Source organism: Myxine glutinosa, chromosome 1 (genome assembly GCF_964187855.1).
Source record: "Myxine glutinosa chromosome 1, kmMyxGlut1.1, whole genome shotgun sequence".
Classification (NCBI taxonomy): Eukaryota; Metazoa; Chordata; class Myxini; order Myxiniformes; family Myxinidae; genus Myxine; species Myxine glutinosa.
Window position 1 is genome coordinate 278927711 of NC_136261.1, and position 19422 is coordinate 278947132.

General features: G+C 44.2%; 1 protein-coding gene across 3 annotated transcripts in view; it reads right to left on the reverse strand.

The window, feature by feature from the left end:
- Nucleotides 1-19422, reverse strand: part of LOC137414115 (uncharacterized) — a 56195-nt gene that overhangs the window by 19230 nt on the left and 17543 nt on the right. Inside the window, exon 1 of one of the 3 annotated variants that reach the window (XM_078766397.1) lies at nucleotides 16064-16471. The exons of the other annotated variants lie outside the window; for them this stretch is intronic. The gene's annotated coding sequence lies outside the window, so the exon portion shown is untranslated. Of the gene's footprint in view, nucleotides 1-16063; nucleotides 16472-19422 lie in introns of those variants that run through there. 3 annotated transcript variants of the gene reach the window in all.

Consider the following 19422-nt stretch of genomic DNA (forward strand, 5'->3'; position numbering starts at 1 on the left):
CTAGGCCTGCCTCATGTTAATTCGCGCCAAAAGAACCAAAGGCAGCACAAAGAGGCATGAGGCTAGGGAGGCGGGATAAGGCAATGGAAGTAGGAGTAGGACCTATTCTCCTTACTCTACTCAATGCAGAACAAACTTAGGAAAAGGACTAAGCTCACAAATACTAAGAGATAACTACACTATCGCGAGGCTACATGTTGTTTTGTGACTAACTATGAGGGGGAAATTTAACCTTTATTATACAAACTTACCAAAACTCAAAACCGCAACAATATATATATATATATATATATATATACATATATATATACATATATATATACATATATATATATACATATATATATATACATATATATATATACATATATATATATATATGTTAGCCATTAGGGTTTAAATCCCATGACTCAATTGATCATAACATCTGAAATTATATATCGTGCTTCTGAAAACTGATTTGAACTCAGCTGCAGGCAGAGGCGAGTGGACAAAATGTGGTTTCGAGGCTCGAGGTGCAGGGTGGATCCTTAGCCCAATAAACAAGTCCTTGAATGTATGTGCCAGACAGTAGATAATATGCTCACCGCCCACGTACAGGGAAAACATGTTGCCAAACGCCTTCTTCACAAAGGGAATAATTAATTATATATCTTTGTAGTTTCTAGTATGTCTCCTAAATCAAGGATGTAACCAACCTTGGAAAGAAATATAGACATTACACATCCTTTGATAGTTGTGTATTCAGCATGTGTATTCAATCATTATCCTATGCTTACATCTTTTTTGTCTAAGTTTGGCCTTCTTCAGGAAGGAATGATGGTAGGTGGGCCTTTACGGCTCAGGTTTGTTTGTCTTTAGCGCAGATTCTTGTCTGATATTTTGCTATAAATGAAATGCCTTTTTACTTATTTTGCAGCGAGTGTCTTGAGGAATTGCCCGCTGCGTGTTAGGCGGTGCATTCTCGAGCCTTGCTCCACACTGTGTGTTTGTAATCGATTTTATTAAACATTGTTGCTCTGATTCTTCTTCTTCTTCCTTCCCTTGAGGTCTTTGACCGACAATTTTGGTGTCAGAAGTGGGATCATCCAGGTGTGCAGACGAGGTGGACCCTCACGTTCCAGGTCGGGAAGGAGGCCTGCCGGCATCAAATTTGGGTAAGCATTTTTGCACATCGAAATTGAAGCCTCCTGCCTTGCTTTGGACGTGTGGACCTCTGTCGGCTGTACTACCTGGCTTGTATTCCGAACCATATTTAGTTTAAACCAGAGCAGCAGTGGGTAACGAATCGATTATACAGGGCGCCCGAGATAAGGAGGGATATCCCTCAGGTAAGCTTCCTGCGTGGGAAGCAGGTAGACCCATATGTGGGAGATAGATAATAGGTGTTAAGTTACTCCGGCGTGAGAACTGCGTTTAAGGCTAGAGATCGGGGGGCGACCCGATCTTAGGACTACCAGGAGGGATTAACCCAAGAAGGTAGGAAGAATGGGTAATAAGGTAGGAAAGGAGGGAGAGCCGTTGAAGAACACTCCAGCGTTTTACATGAAAAGAGATTATGGGTATGCTGCTTTGCAACCGAGCAAGGCATGGACTATATTGACCGAGGGTTTGAATACGCCTTGGCCAGAGGAAGGGTCATTTGCAATAGACAGGTTAGATGTGCTATATGGGGCTTTAGATGCCCTAGAGAAGAAGAAGAAGAGACTCCCACCTGATTCATGGAAGGTCTATAGTTGGTGGAAGGTGGAGGCCTTGAAGAGACAGGCAGCCTCCAGACAAGCGAGTTTGCGAGGAGAGTTGGGCAAATACCAGGATGAGCGCAAACAGGGTCCAAAAAAGCAGGGTAAACAGATGAAGGCGCTCGCAGCGCAGACAAGTCAGAGGCTAATGGTAGCCCGGATTAATTCCGATGAGAAGGAACAGGATGAGGAAGATGAAATCCCTGTTTCCTACCCCCCCCCCCCCCCCCCCCCCCCCCCATGGTCCAGTCCCAGGATCTAAGGCACGTACCCGACACCAGGGCGCTATAGGGGAAACAAATGGGAGACCCCCTAAAGTTCAAAAGACCCCACAACCATCAGCCCCTCAAGTCGAGGACGATGGAGATAGCGGCACAGACACCCCGGGGTTTCCACCCCCGATAGGTCCAGGTCAGAAAGTTTACCCTTCACTAGTGGAGTATCGGGCACCAGTGCAACGTGCGATAGAAACAAAGGGAGTGTTCCCCATGCGATGCGTGGGAATAGACGCAAACGGCGTGGTAGTAAGGGAACGTGTGCCTTGGAAAGAATCTGATTTAACGGCCATGCAAAAGAGGGTTCAGGAAATGTTGATCGACCAACCTTTGGATATAGTAATATTGCTCCGTCACTGGATTACAGAGGATGCCCCAGATTGGAGAGATATTTGTCATTTGGGAGCATCTATATTGCCACCAAAGGTATGGGTAAAGGCTAAAACCCTTTCATTATGGCCAATAGATGACCCCATGGCTCAGAATCCACCCATGACCGGAAACGATTGGGTCATTTTGAAAAATCATCTCCTGACCAACATTGGCAATGCGCTCGCGCCACCTGGAGGGCCAGATTGGGGAAAAATTGGCAACATAAAACAAAAAGCAGGAGAGACTATCGGCGACTATCGAGAGAGAATAGAAAAAGCGATAGCTCGATGGGGCGGGTTAGGATTAATCCAAGTCGAGGACCTACCCGCTCCCCTGGTGAACAATTACCTAGTAGAAGGGCTTCGGCCCGCATTAAAAAAACAAGTGCATGCCGTCCTTTTCGGTTGGAAAGGAATGGGGACCAATGAATTATGTACAAAACTCGAACAATGTCCGGGCTCCTCTTCGGAGGAAAAAAAGGAAATTAAAGAAGAAATGTTGCAGATGTTAGTAAGGGAAAAATTGGCCCAGCAACAAACAACAAGAACAATGGGGAGCAAGAAGAAACAAAAGGGGGCAAAAATAATGGGAAGTGACAGTGAGAGTGGGTCAAGTGATGACGAGACACTCGGTCCGGCACTGCAGGCAGCTGTGATGCAAGTACCCCGGGAACCACAAGGGCCTAGTGGGCCAGGGAATCAGACGTGGAGACAACCCCAACAACCCCAGTGGGCTGCTCCACCATGTTCTGTGCTAGGTCCCCCGCCGGCCTATTGGCCACGACAAACACCCATGCCAGGATGGGCACCGCAATGGGGACCCTCCAATATGGGCCCCACCCCATGGGTTACCCCCAATTCGGGCATGCCATACGGGCCTTGTGCCCCAGTCCAACAAATGCCGAGGGGAGGGCAAGGGCGCCCACCTCCCTACAAAGGGGGGCGAAGGCCAAACCAACAGGGGGGTCCAGGACAGGGACCCCCAGGGAGAGGGGCATGTTTTGAATGTGGACAGATGGGCCACTGGAGACGGGATTGTCCAAATTATCCAAGGGGACCACGAGGACCCCAGGGACAGCAAGGGCCGTCATATGGAAACGCCTATTGACGGGACGAATGCGGGCCGCCAAAGGAATGTCCATTAATAACAATGACCCCAGATGAGGAACCGACCTTGACGTTAGATGTAAATGGACAACCACTAAAATTCTTAGTGGATACCGGTGCGACTCGCAGTTGTATCAATAAGGGACAACTACCTACTTTGAAACCGACACACAAAAGCGTCCAAATCCAGGGCGTTTCAGGAAAATTAGAAACTCTCCCCGTATCAAAGGAGACCCGAGTAATGCTCGGACCGCTAGAAGCTAAGCATGCATTTCTCATGACCACTACTGCCCCAACTAATTTACTAGGACGGGATTTGCTGTGTCAATTAGGTTGTGACATTGCGTGCACCAAGGAAGGTGTATACGTCGACGTCAGAGAATCGAACCGTGATTTGTTAATGATGGCATTGCAGCGCGCCAGCCCCACCGTGTATTGGTGGCGGTTGGAGGAAGGGGCTTTAGCAACATGGACTCATGTGATCGACACGATTGGCGCGCAAACGCAAGAAATTCGTGATTGGCTAGAAGAACACCACATAGCCACAAAATTGAAATATAATCCGCCGCATTGCACCGCATGTTATGACGCGACTGGAAGCGATGATTATTATTTAGACATGGTTGCGGCAGCTTTAGGGGAAACCTCTGATCTTCAATTATCACACATATGGATTGGCCGAGAGGGCATTGGGATTACGGTAACCTTGTCGCCACGCCAGAGATCAAAGGCTAAGTACCCCGAGGGGATGGTAGCGCATGTTACCCTTAGCACCGCCAGAGGATGGCCATCCGAGAGCATTGGATGGATGATGGACCGACTGCGGAAAACGCCAGTAAGGCGTCGATACAATGTTGAACACCGAACGGTCCATGTGTTGGACAACAATGAAGGGTTCATAATTAATTTGGCACCTCAGGACAGACGAGTTCGATTTGAGATGGTGGAACTGCCACCCAAAGCGGCACATATGGTCAGGGCGGTCCCCACGACTCCAGGGGACTCCGATGGATTGCTCGACACCGTCACCCCGTCACTATGGGCGCAACACGAGAATGAAGTAGGGCGCATTAGGGATGCACCCCCATTGGTGATTCCAATTAAAGAAGGGTTACCTTTACCACACATTCGGCAGTACCCACTTCGGCACGAGGCTGACGCAGGCATTTTTCCGGTGATAGAATCGCTCGTGCAGCAGGGAATAATAATCGAAACTAATAGCCCATGTAACTCCCCCATTTTCCCAGTGCCAAAACCAATGACAGGAAAGTGGCGATTTGTGCAGGATTTGCGAGAGATTAATAAAATAATTCAGGGTATTCATCCGGTTGTACCAAATGCAGAAGTTTTGATGACTTCCATTCCGCCAGATGCTACACATTTTACAGTCATAGACTTGTGTTCCGCCTTCTTTTCAGTGCCAATAGCTCCAGAGTCCCAGTATCTCTTCGCTTTCACCTTCCGGGGGAGACAATTCACCTGGACAGTGCTTCCGCAGGGTTTCGCAAATAGCCCCACCTTGTTTTCACGAGCGCTGCACCGCGATCTCGCAGATGTCCAATTGGAAGGCGGCTCGGTGCTGTTGCAGTACATCGACGACTTATTAATCTGCTCTCCATCCCAGGCAGCCTGCGAGACGGATTCACTAGCGCTGTTAAATGCGCTAGCCGAGAAAGGCCACAAAGTAGGCCGGGAAAAATTGCAATTTGTGCGGGAGATAGTTACATACTTGGGACACGCGATTTCGCATGGGAGACGCGAGCTCAACGCGAGCCGGGTCACGGCCATCATGGAAACCCCGTTGCCTCGTACACAAAGGGAGGTGTTGCGATTTTTGGGAATGGCAGGGTACTGTCGTACATGGATAATTGACTATGCGTTATTAGCAAAACCTCTGTATGAGGCGACGAAAAACGACCAGCCACGGATGGTGAACTGGACGGACAATCGAATACGCTGCTACGAAGGACTCAAACGAGCCCTGGTAACGGCCCCAACCTTGGGCCTTCCCGATTATAAAAAGGCCTTCACACTTTCCACCCATGCAGTAGGGGGATTCGCACAATCCGTGTTAACTCAGACTCATGGAGATAGGGAACGTCCGGTAGCCTATTTCAGCAAAAAGCTTGATGCGGTAGAACAAGGCTTTCCGCTGTGTTTACAAGCCGTGGCGGCTGCCCGATACGCAGTTGAGCGGACGGCCGACATAGTAATGGGACATCCGGTCCTTTTACAGGTACCGCATTGCGTCCATACACTACTAGAACAGCGAAACACACAGCATTTCACAGCCACTCGACTGATGCAATACGAAACGGCATTAATTATGGCACCCAACGTGACGGTGATGCGGTGTACCGTTCTTAACCCAGCGACACTTTTGCCAACAAAGGAGGAGGGAATCCCGCACGTTTGTACGGACGTGGTGCAGTTAATATCAACAGTAAGGCCTGACTTACAGGACACACCGCTACAGGAAGCCGATCACACCTATTACGTCGATGGTTCAGCCAAACGGGCTTGGGACGGATCCCTGTTATCTGGGTACGCAGTATGCTCGGATACGGAGACGGTCGAAAGCGGCCGCCTCCCGCCCACCTGGTCAGCACAACAAGCTGAACTGTACGCACTCACGAGAGCGTGCGAAGTAAGCGAGGAAAAGGCAGTGACAATTTATACTGACTCGGCATACGCACACGGAGTGGTCCACGACAAAGGGGCCATATGGAAAATGAGAGGGTTCCTCACTTCAGCGGGAGCACTCATTAAAAATGGGGACTTAGTGCGTAATCTGCTTCATAGTATTATGCTTCCACGTGAAATAGCTGTAGTTAAATGCCGAGGTCACCAGCGTACAGACGACGCTGTGGCCCGTGGAAACGCCCGAGCCGACGAAGCAGCAGCACAAGCGGCAAACCAACAGGTTGGGTATAATATGCCAGTAGTTACGCGCAAACAGGGCGCTAAAGCGACCGCCCAGACAGACGTTCCGACATCCGCACCTACAGAGTTCGATGTAATACAATTACAAGCCGCGGCCTCAAACGTAGAACATCAAGATTGGATTAAATTGGGAGCTCAGCGCCCCGCAGAAGGACAAATGTGGACGATTAATGACAAACCCGTGGCACCGCGAGCTTTATTGCCATGGCTGGCACGCATGGCGCATCAAAATGGCCATGTGTGCCATAGGGGGGTGATGAGGCAGGTCACTTCCACCTGGGCAGCACCAGGCCTTTCGGCTGCGGTTACCATGGTCTGTCGCTCGTGCGCTATATGTCAACGGCATAATAGGGGGGCACCCCCCAGACGCCGCCACAACGCGGGTCACCCGGCTACCGTCGGGCCGTTCTGTCATATCCAGTTCGATTTTTTCAATTTACCGCCTTGTATGTCCTTTAAGCATGTATTGGTAGTGGTGGACATGTTCACCAAGTGGGTGGAGGCCTACCCATGCGTCAGGGCTGACGCTATAACGGTGGCCAAGTGCCTTTTGCGGCACTTTATATGTCGATTCGGTGTCCCGCAGAAAGTGTCATCCGATCAGGGCGGGCACTTCACAGGTGACGTCATTAAAGCCGTGTTAAAGGCCTTGGGAGTGATACAGTCGTTCCACTGTGTTTACTACCCGCAATCGGCGGGACTTGTAGAACGAACGAATGGCACACTGAAAGGTAAGTTGGCAAAGATTTGCGACCAGACAGGCCTCAAGTGGCCGGAGGCCCTTCCGCTAGCGTTAATGAGCGTGCGCTCCACTCCAGGGCGCACCACTGGTCTCTCTCCGCACGAGATATTAATGGGTCGGCCCATGAGTTTGCCGGTATCGGCGCCAGTGGATATGGCAGCCCTTGAATTACCTATCATGGATGACATGCTTCTAAAGTTTTGCATAGGTCTATCCCATGTGGCGCGCAGCATACATGAACGTGTTCGGGAGGCCCTGCCGGAGCCAACAAGCAAGCCTATCCACACCTTCGAGGCAGGAGATTACGTGCTGGTGAAGCATTTCACCCGTAAGACTGCGCTCGAACCAAGGTGGACGGGGCCATACCAAGTTCTTCTGATCACACCAACAGCGGTGTTTTGTGAGGGCAAGTCGTCCTGGGTACATGCCACACATTGTAAGTTGGCCATACCCACAAACACAGACACCTCAAACGTACCACCACAGATCGAGGATGCTGCACCACCGCCTGTTAGGGGTGGCAATCACACTTAGTTTAATATACTGCTTTGCCAGCACTGGGGACATGAGGGCATGGGCGAACACGGAGACATATGCATATGGCGACCAAACCATTAAGGTCTACCGGCAGAGAGTTATCTGGGGCCAGAGGCTAAAACAGGTGTCTGCAACAGGTGCATGGGATGCTAAGAGAGGTATTAGAGGACATTGGATTGACTTTAAATTGAAATGAAAATTGAAAGGGTGGATTAGGAAAATGAATTTGTTCAAATAATCGTGGCATCTGTGGGATGCAACAATTTTGTGCCAGAATAGTGTATGGGAGCCGTCATCTGGGAAGCGTCGTTAAATGGCAGTAGGTTTAGACAGATATTGAAAGGGTTCATGCAATGTCATTTTGGGGCTTATGGCTCGCCATTGTCTGTCTGCCAGTTATGGTGGGCAGAGGGAAGAGGGAGTGATACTGCTCTGGCCTCTTGCTCGGCAGAATTGAGTATTGCTGGTTTTACCCCTGTTCAAAATTGAGCTCTCGAGAGCTGATTAACATTAGGATGCATCTCTCAAGGGACCCCTGGGTGGTCTCGAGAGCTGAGGTGTGAAATATGATGACGTTGTCTTATGGACACTTTGTGAGTGGCTAGACACGTGCCTGAAAGGGGAAATTGTATTCATAACTCATGTGGGTTGTGTCTGAAGAAAAGGTTTAAAAGGAAGTGTGAAGAAGGTCATGGAAAGTGCAAAGATGATTGGAGTGGAAAGTCGAATCAGATGGATTATTTGTCAATGACAGGTGACTGCAGGAATTGATGAGAAAGTGGAGGAAAAGGTTATAAAAGTTAATGGAAAAGCCAGGAAATAAAGGAAAGTGGTTAGTTATCGACTGTTGTTTCGTGATAAGAAGGTGATACAAGGGGTTGGCTTGCACTGGGGGGGAAATGGTTGGTAAATCATGTATTATTAGATGTAGGGAAGATGATTAAAAGGAAGGTATTTTCGGAAATTGGTGAAAGTAAATATGGCATTCGAATTTCCAGACACGACACAGGAAATGCGGCTATGAATAAGCCAACCATCTGAGAGATAAGGTAACTAAATGCCAATTGGTGGGACGGGGGGCTAGGAATTTGATCATGGTGTGTGTAAGAAAGTATTTTTCAGGATGGACGATGAAGAAACCGCCGTCGGAAGACCATGATCTTGACCACAGAGGCCGTCGACCTGAATGGGTCCTTCAACAAGGCAGATGTGACCGGCGCTTCAGAATTTTGTATTGATGTTTGTGATGACTGTGATACTTGTGTTGAAAATCCCTTGTGGGAACTGGCTGATGCCTGTATTGATGTTTGTGATGACTGATACTTGTGTGGTAAACCCCTTGCGTGTACTGGCTAACGCCTCTTATGTATTATGAATGATTGGCGAATAGATAGTCTCGCATTAGTAATGGAACGAATTGGAAACGAAACCCGAATCGCAGAACTACAATTGGAAAACGAATTAGTGCATATGCGAACGATGGTGATGCAGAATCAAGTGGCTTTGGATATGTTGTTGGCAGAAAAGGAAGGAGTATGTGGGGTAATCGATGAACCTATTGATGCTTGGGATTCTGATAATGATTATTTTAGTTGGGATGATTATACCTGTGATTTAGAAAATGTAGGTTCTTTTAAAGGTTATTGCTATTATGCCAGCAGTAAGGAGCGGATGGCAAACATGTATCCGGAAGAACCACCCTCACCACCACTTACACCACCCAGCAAACACATGTACAAGGCTTGATGGCATTGGACGTCGATTGTTTGCCCTGATTCGCGAGGACCACGCCTGCATAAGGAGGGCCCCAAATCTGGCTGGCAACTGGGTCGCACCTACGCCGTGACGAGGGTGGATTCGGAATCTGGCCGGGCGGCAGCAATCTCCTAACCAGGCGCCGTCGTCGCGAATTATGGCTAACAATTTATGCGTTGAATGTTAGACGGCCAGTTAGGGCCGGTATCTCTCTTTGAGCATACGTGACGCTATGTCGTGCCTGGCATGTGACTAATTGGGATGCTGACCACTGGGGTATACGGTGTCTTTCCAAGGAGTTGTCTTGTAAAGACAAAGGAAGGAACTGTTAGCCATTAGGGTTTAAATCCCATGACTCAATTGATCATAACATCTGAAATTATATATCGTGCTTCTGAAAACTGATTTGAACTCAGCTGCAGGCAGAGGCGAGTGGACAAAATGTGGTTTCGAGGCTCGAGGTGCAGGGTGGATCCTTAGCCCAATAAACAAGTCCTTGAATGTATGTGCCAGACAGTAGATAATATGCTCACCGCCCACGTACAGGGAAAACATGTTGCCAAACGCCTTCTTCACAAAGGGAATAATTAATTATATATCTTTGTAGTTTCTAGTATGTCTCCTAAATCAAGGATGTAACCAACCTTGGAAAGAAATATAGACATTACACATCCTTTGATAGTTGTGTATTCAGCATGTGTATTCAATCATTATCCTATGCTTACATCTTTTTTGTCTAAGTTTGGCCTTCTTCAGGAAGGAATGATGGTAGGTGGGCCTTTACGGCTCAGGTTTGCTTTGTCTTTAGCGCAGATTCTTGTCTGATATTTTGCTATAAATGAAATGCCTTTTTACTTATTTTGCAGCGAGTGTCTTGAGGAATTGCCCGCTGCGTGTTAGGCGGTGCATTCTCGAGCCTTGCTCCACACTGTGTGTTTGTAATCGATTTTATTAAACATTGTTGCTCTGATTCTTCTTCTTCTTCCTTCCCTTGAGGTCTTTGACCGACATATATACATATATATATATATACATATATATATATACATATATATATACACATATATATATATACATATATATATATACATATATATACATATATATATATACATATATATATATATACATATATATATATATACATATATATATACATATATATATATACATATATATATATACATATATATATACATATATATATATACATATATATATATACATATATATATATATATACATATATATATATACATATATATATACATACATATATATACATATATATATATATATACATATATATATACATATATATATACATACATATATATATATATACATATATATATATACATATATATATACATATATATATACATACATATATATATATACATATATATATACATATATATATACATACATATATATATACATATATATATACATATATATATACATACATATATATATATACATATATATATATACATATATATATATACATATATATATATACATATATATATATACATATATATATATACATATATATATATACATATATATATATACATATATATATATACATATATATATATACATATATATATATACATATATATATATACATATATATATATACATATATATATATACATATATATATATACATATATATATATATATATATATATATATATATATATATATATATACAGTCACATGAATAAGTAAGTACACCCCATGTAAAGTTTTGACTTTTTCAACATATTTCAACATACAGCTATTTGATCTTCATTTCAACAATATTGATAGATAAAGGTGACATAATATAACAAATATCATGAAACATTTACATTTTGTAGTCCATTGTATAATTTTAATAAACATCAATGCAAATTTCGCATGTGAAAAAAGTAAGTACACCCTTGGCTCTAATAGGTGGTGTTGCCCCCTTTGGCAGAGAAAACCTCAAGTAGGCATTTCTTATAACTGTCTACCAGTCTCTGACATCGACTGGGAGAAATTTTTGCCCACTCCTCCATGCAGAATTCTTTCAGCTGTGCGATGTTTGAGGGGTTTCTTGCTGGGTACGACTGGGTACGGTGGGTACAGAGAGGGATGGGTTTGGGACACAAGATATAGAGGCAAACACAGAGTTGAGGCATTCAGCTTTTTCACGTGCGGAGTCAGCCGTGTGGCCGTTTGAGGTGAGGGAGGGGATGGAGGGGGAACAAAAACACCAGAAACAGATTTGACCAGACGCCACCAGGATTTGGAAGAGGGAGACAGATAAGAGAGTTCGGTCCTGAGAACGGAGAGATATTGTTTCCTGGCTCTCCTGAGGGTGGACACACACTTGTTTCGGGCTTTGTGAAAGGAAATGAGATTTGCTTCCGTTGAATTTGCTTTCCAGGAGACGAAAGTAAGTTGTTTCTGGGCAATAGCCTCACCACAAGATTCCGTGTACCATGGATGGGAGGAAGGGTATGACAACTGAAGACGAGATGGGATAAATCTGTGCATGAGAGAGCAATTTACTTTGGAAGAATTCCCAGGATGAGTTGATGTCAGAGGCGGTAGAGATGGGAGACCAGTCCAGATGATTCTCGTCTAGTTTTATACTGTGAACAGTATTAACTGGAACGACACTCTTCGACGTTACCCCATATGCCTCCGCCCACATTATTACATAATTATACATATTTTTTAACAAAGTTTGATTTAAATCCATTCAGCTGGTGTCAAGTGTCACATTTTTACCTGACATGACCTCTGACCTCACCAAAATCACAAAATCGCCTCAATTCTCACCTTTGATGCCAAAATAAAATCGGTTCACAAGTTGGCATGGCAACATAATTCTTACTTAACATGACCTCTGACCTTTGACCTTGTGACCCCAAAATCGAATCAGTTTATCATTGCATCATAATATATAATTAACCAGGTTTGGTGAAAATCCCATGACTGGTTCACAAGTTAGCTCGGTAACAGAATTTTTAACTGATGGGACAACTGACATTTGACCTCTTGACCACAAAATCTAATCAGTTAATCTTTACATCATTATACATACCTGTACCAAGTTTGAATTGGATCCCTTCAGCCGTTCTCAAGTTATAGACCTATTACAGACTTTGACCTTTGACCTCTTGATCCCAAAATCGAATCACTTAATCTTTGCATCATACTACATACTTGTACCAAATTTGGTCAGAATCCCATTACTGGTTCACAGGTTATCGCGGTAACAGGATGTTTACCTAACATGACCTCTCACTTTTGTTGACCTCTCACGGACATACAACACGAAAACAGAATGCCTCTGGCGACAAAAAAAAACCCCGAAAAAGGCTTACCAATATGGCAGCCTGCCATCTTGGTCAGCCCACTGCGACTCGCCGGGTTCTTAAGCCGCCATTTTGTTTCGGCCCACTCAAACGTGCCTTGTCTTGGAAATATGATCGATTATTATCATTACCTAATTGAAGCATATCATCAAAATCTGGATTCGGATACGAGGATTGGATCCTGTAGACAAAATAAATGTCCAAATCTGGAGTGAAATCTGACAAAATTTACCATATCTAGCGATTTTTATAACCAAGTATATATGTGCATTTATTTAAGCGAGGCTGTGATTGTCATTCTGGGGTTAGTTTTTTTTTTTTTTTTTAATAATAATTTTAACTTCATTTATACTTCCATGGGATATGGTGTCACTCCATTGTACCTGCGATCTGTTTTTAAAATTCCTCGGCCATTTCAACCAGAGGCAATCAGCTCGCTATCGCTTGCCAGGCCAGCCGTTCCTTACCACCCATTTCGTTGGAGTGCTTAAGCTGCTTTGCGACGGCTCTTAATTCATTGGTCACAAGGCCTGGGAAGTTTAGGTGTGTTAGTTATAACACCCTTTTTGAATACGATTATTTTTAACTTAATTCATACTTCCATGGGATAGGATGTCACTCCACTGCATGCACTAGCGTAGCGAGGGGGGAGGGGGGGGGGTAGTGAAGGTGGCGGCCGCCCGGAGCAGCACTTTTGGGTGGGGCACTTTTATTGGCCAAATACCGCCAACACCGCCCAGAGACCCGTTTTTTGAATGAAACGTTTTTAGCAAATGAACACGCATTTTATCGCATTTTAGTTTTTAACCATGTGCGGAAATGAAATAAAGGTACAAACACAGCCTGGTGAAAGTCCAGAGAGTTGTATGAAGGTGGAGGGGAGAGTGGGAGGGGGTAGTAGAGATTAAGGGAAAGTTGTATGTGGGTGGAGGGAGGAGTAGGAGAGGGGGTTGGTGGGAGAGTTGTATGGAGGTGGAGGGAGGAGTAGGAGGGGTGGTTGGAGGGAGAGTTGTATCAGGGTGGAGTGGTGGGTGGGGGGTAGGAGGATGTCGGTCCCTGCACATATAGTCACGACATAGTGGTGATCGTGCCTTTATTTTATTTCCGCACATGGTTAATAACTAAAATGCGATATGGTCTACAAATTCTTAATCTGAACAGATTTTCAAAATTTAAAATACAGAATTGAGTTTAACAGCAGTTCCAACTGCTAAACCAGAAAGCATCTGAAAATGCAAAGCCCGTCCGCGTCCGTTTGTATTCGGACATCTTATTTTTCCTGTATGCTAAAAATAACGAAAACAGTGAAAAACATAGGGGCAATACTCTTGGTGCTCACCTGGTAGAATAAACAGCATACTGCATGACTAAAGGTATTTTAAACCAATTTCAATGCTTGCTGGAAGACAGGGCAGCATGTAGAATCATAATAACATAATCATAAGACTTTAAACAAACAAAATAAATACTTATTTTGGGGGGCAACGCCTCCCCCTCCCAGCCCGGTACCGCCTCACACCCCAGTTTTTCCAAAGCCTTGAACAAACTTTGGTACATCACGGGTGATGAAGGTTGTGGTAAAGTTTCATCGAAATAGTGTGTGTAGTTTCAGAGAAAAAAGCAAACTCCTATTTTGTGGGGTCAAACCTGGATCCACTTTGACCACCGGTAGACCCTCTTGTACTGCGATTTTTAAAATGCAATGAACAAACTTTAGTCACAACACAACAAGTATCATTTGTGCCAAATTTGGTCGCAATCCCATCAGCGGTTTCGGAGAAGAAGTTTCAAGTGTTTACAGACGGATGTACAGATGGACTGACAGACGGACTGAAGATGCGCATTCACAAGCTCCCCTGAACTTCGTTCCAGGTGAGCTAAAAACAAAAAATGAAAAATATGATTTTATGCAGCCTTGACCTTTGAGCTTTAGATCTAAAAAAACCAATCTGCTTCTAGCTTTTGGTTGGTGAACAAATTAATTGACCCAATATGCAAATTCTTAAAATTTCAGGTCAATCGCATGAAAATTAATTTTATGCGATGCTGACCTTTAACCTTTTGACAAAATGATAAATTTGCCTTCTCCATATTCTCATAATAAAGCTTTGGTGAAAATTCGATGACAAAACTCAAACGGTAAAAAGATTACAGCCCTGACACGCACACACACAGCATTCTAAGACTTTATGGGAAGTTACGAGGGGCGGTAATTTGACATCTCGCCCCGAGCATCATTTTTCCTCGATATGCCACCGCTCCACTGTACCTGTGACGTGTTTTTAAAATTCCCTCTAGATGATTGCATATATCATATTCCCGTCAGGAAACGACTCAGGGTTACCCGGCAACACCGGGCACTTTTGCTAGTATTAAATTAATACTGTATCTACGTGCAGACTCAGTCAATGACACACAGAGTGATTAACCTAGCCACTCAAGAATGGGTTAACCCTTCAAGAATGGATATAGTCTGCTAGAACCCTGGTTGAACCTGGAAATTGAGTATATAGTTTTTTTTTAAATTGATTTGTATAGCTTAGGGTGTTCTCTTTCATAATCTGTCGGGTGAACCTGCGTCACCCTTGAGCGTTTTGAGAAATTCAAGATGGCGTCCAAGATGGTTGCCATTTAATATTATCGGCTATAACTTCTTTCATATTTAACCTAGGATGATATTTTTAGTGTCTAGTCATATGTTGTAGGGGTCAAGGAATCCATATAAATCAATTAAAACGTCGGTAAGTGATTACATCATGGTAAATCCAAGATGGCTGCCATTTTGGCCGCCAAATCATGTTTTAGGCTTTAATATGCTTCATATTTAACTTAAAGTCGTAATAATGGTGTCTAGGTACATTATATGTTTTTGGGTCAAGTAATCCAATTAAACGATTTAAAAGGTTGTTGAGGGATCACATGTTAAACCAAAGATGGCTGCCATTTGAGCACTAGGCTAAACTTGATGTCGTTTTAAACATGTGATGCTAACATTGGTGTCATCTTTGAAAATCTGACATCTTACATTTCTGATAGTAGCTGTAACTGTTATATTATGTAATATATAACCAGGAATTGTAAAGACAATTTACAATGTCTAATAGGTTTAAAGTTTTAAACCACCTTGCTGCTCAGCAATTATATTATCAAAGGTCGAAATGACTAAGCCGGAAATCATTTTCATGTAATGTTCAAAGATGGCAGTGGAGGTATAATATTTTTCTCTCACTTTTTTCTTTCAGAAACATGCAGCCTTGAATGATGGAACGAGATGCGTTGCAGTCATGGCAGACGAAAAGTGTTTTTTCAATTGGAAATGCAGCTGTGACAACAAGACAGAAAAACTGATTGAATCAGGTTCTGTCCGGATTCAGAATATAATTAAACATAGCAAGATTTACGGTGATGATATACAGTATTCGCTGCAGGAAAAACTAGACAATAATGCCCAATTAACTGTTCATTGTCATAAGAGCTGTGTTTCTACATACACATCAAGCCAACAGGTTAAACTATTCAGGAAACGAAAACTTTCTGATGCAAGTTCAACAAGTATTCCACCCAAGACAAGGAGATGGTCATCTGCTGCAGGTAGCAGTACCTTTAACTTTCGCGAGCACTGTTTGTTTTGTGGAGACACATGTGACCTCCAAAAAGAAGGCAAGAACCCGTCACGCTGGAGACCTGCATACCAATGCCGAGAAATAGGAAGTTCAGATGGAAAGAAGTCCCTGAAGGAATGTATCTTAGATGCATGCACTGTTAGAAATGACGATTGGGCTGAAAGAGTAAAACTCAGAGTTGAAGGGACAATAAGCGATTTGCATGCGGCCGATGCAAGGTACCATGTTGACTGTAAGGCCCGCTTTATGGCTCCTCGTAATGTGAATTGTGCAGCTGAAAAATGCTCCACAGATGATCAGGTTGATTGCGCATTGGAATATACTATTGAAGTGATAAGGAAAGATCTATCACAACTTTGGAATTCGGTAGACTTATACAAACTGTACTCAGAGAATGGTGGCAACATTCAGTCATGGAAAATACTTCTAAGGAAGTTGTCAGAATACTTTGGAGATGACCTTGTTGTATTGCATTCAGCAGGTTTAGCGAATGTAGTTTGCTTTCGTAGTATGGCAGCTAAGTCCCTAAAACTTGTAGATGATGATGATGATGATGATGATGACATTGACATGATGTTGAATAGAATAGCTAAACAAGTTGGTAGCGAAATCAAGGAAATTGTCCTAGATAAGAAACATTATGAAACTACCATCAACACTGAAAAGGCAATGGACGCAGTGAGTGGAACTTTATTGACACTGTTAGGAAACCTGTCCTCAAAACTAGAGAGGACTCTTCCGGCTATAGTCATTGGTTCTATTGTGACTGGAGTTATCAAAAAGCACCCTACTGGATTGCAGACTGCACTTGGTGCAAAAATGGGCCGATCAAAAAAATTGATAAAAACGATGCATTCATTTGGTGTGACATGTTCCTACGATGAGTTTTTGCGCTTCAAGCGATCAGCAGCCCGAGATGCCACAGAGGAACTATCCTGTCCTGGTATATCTGATGCATCCGCAGGTTTGATTCAAGTAGTCGCCGATAATTTTGATGCTGATATATCATCTCAAAATGGCAAGCTCTCTACACATTCATTAGCTGTCCTGGTCACACACCCAGAATCGGGAACCGACGCTGATCGGGATAGGTCACACACAATCAAACGAATCACAAAGGAGGAAATGTCAGAGCCAATTGAATATGACATTGACATTCAGAGGTACAACGGACCGAAGCAGCCAAGAATGCCTGAGAGTGCAGCTTTGAAGTCAGTCCTGTCTCTGAAATTACTAGCACAACAGGTTGTTTCCAAAATGAGAGCTGAAGAGGTAGATTTTGCTTTTATACAAAATGTGCTGGATAACCAAGATTGCCCGGAGTATAATGGATACAACACTTCACTTACCCGCAATCAAGGACAATCACCACAGCTTAAGACCAAAGCTGTATACTTACCTCTGATAGACATGGTACCATCTCATCCTGATACGATTATGACAGCTATGACAGAAGCACAACAACTCACACAGGCAATTGGGCAACAGTTTGTGTTATTTACATGTGACTTACAACTCTATAAGGTCATTTTAGATGTGAAATGGGCCTATCTGGATCGGTTCTTCCACGTCATTCCTCGCCTAGGAGGCATGCATTCTTTGATGAGTTTCATTGGATGCATTGGTACTTTAATGGAGAATAGTGGACTATCAGACATTCTAAGTGATGTCTTCGGAGGTGTGGCAAAAATGTTGACTGGGAAAAAGTTTCCCCAAAACATTCGGGCTTTGCGTATGCTTGCTGAGGAAGTACTTCGGCCAGTATTTTACAGCCACTCCCTAGAGTCATACAGAGATTTGATGAAGGTTCTGGAAGACCTAGCCAAACAGAGCAAGACTGTGAAACTGTGGGTGGACATGTTGATAAAACCGGTGTTCATTATCGTGAGGTTTGTTAGGGCGGAACGAGAGGCCAATTGGCCATTGCATATTGTAGCGTTTCAACAGATGCTTCCGTACTTCTTTGCTGCTGGCCATGTGCATTACGCTAGGATGTGCTACATTCGGTCCATGGAGTCACTCCCAGCAGAGGTTCTATCTCGGTTCATGAAAGGGGAACATGTCATGAGACATCAGCGTGGCTTGTGGAATGGCATATGGAGCGACATGTTTATTGAAACTACGTTCATGCGGTATGGTCACGCTCCCGGTGGAATCATTGGCATAACGCTGAAGCCTGAGACCCTGAAAGTGTGGGCCCTAAGTCTTCATGCTTGCAGTCGCTTGGAGGCCGACCTTGACGACATGATTGATGACAATCCCAGTGAGAGAAGTGTTAACAAACACAAAGAAGAGGGAAAGGCAAGAATAGAGAATGACAGAAAGGACAGAGAAAAGATCAGGGAAAAGTTGGAGAAATGTATTGTTGTGGATATGAGGATTGTGTTTTTTTTATTGTATAGTACATTGTAAAATATCACCCTCCGTCCTCCAGTTGTGTATAAAGGTCAAAGTGCGTCCCGTAGTTAGGTCATATACAATCACGTTTAGCCAATCCTAGATTCCCTGCTTGTTGGTAGTTATTTCCTTATTCTGTGTATTAGGCTAAGGCTTTGTCTTCCATTAATTGACACTCCATTGCACCGAATTCAAATAGATAGATCTCTTTTTATTCCCAAAGCCTCGATTGCCAACTGCATTCGCCGCAGCTGCTGGGCGGTTTTCACCGCGACTCCATTAGCCACGAGGTGGGCTTGGAGAAGAAGGGGGAGGAGCCGCCGAATCCAGGGCGTGGCCCGCCGATCGTCATCAAGGGTGGAGCCAGAGAGCCCGTGCCCACCAATCAGGGCCGAGGCGACCTCACCGATGGGCGTGTCCTGGAGGCCGGCAGCTTGATCGCCCGAGGGCGATATAAGCGCGCGCGGAAGCCTAGGAGTTGAGCAAGGAGTCGAAGGTGGTTGCGTTTGAGCAAGGAGTCGAAGGTGGTTGCGTTTGAGCAAGAAGTCGAAGGTGGTTGCGTTTGAGC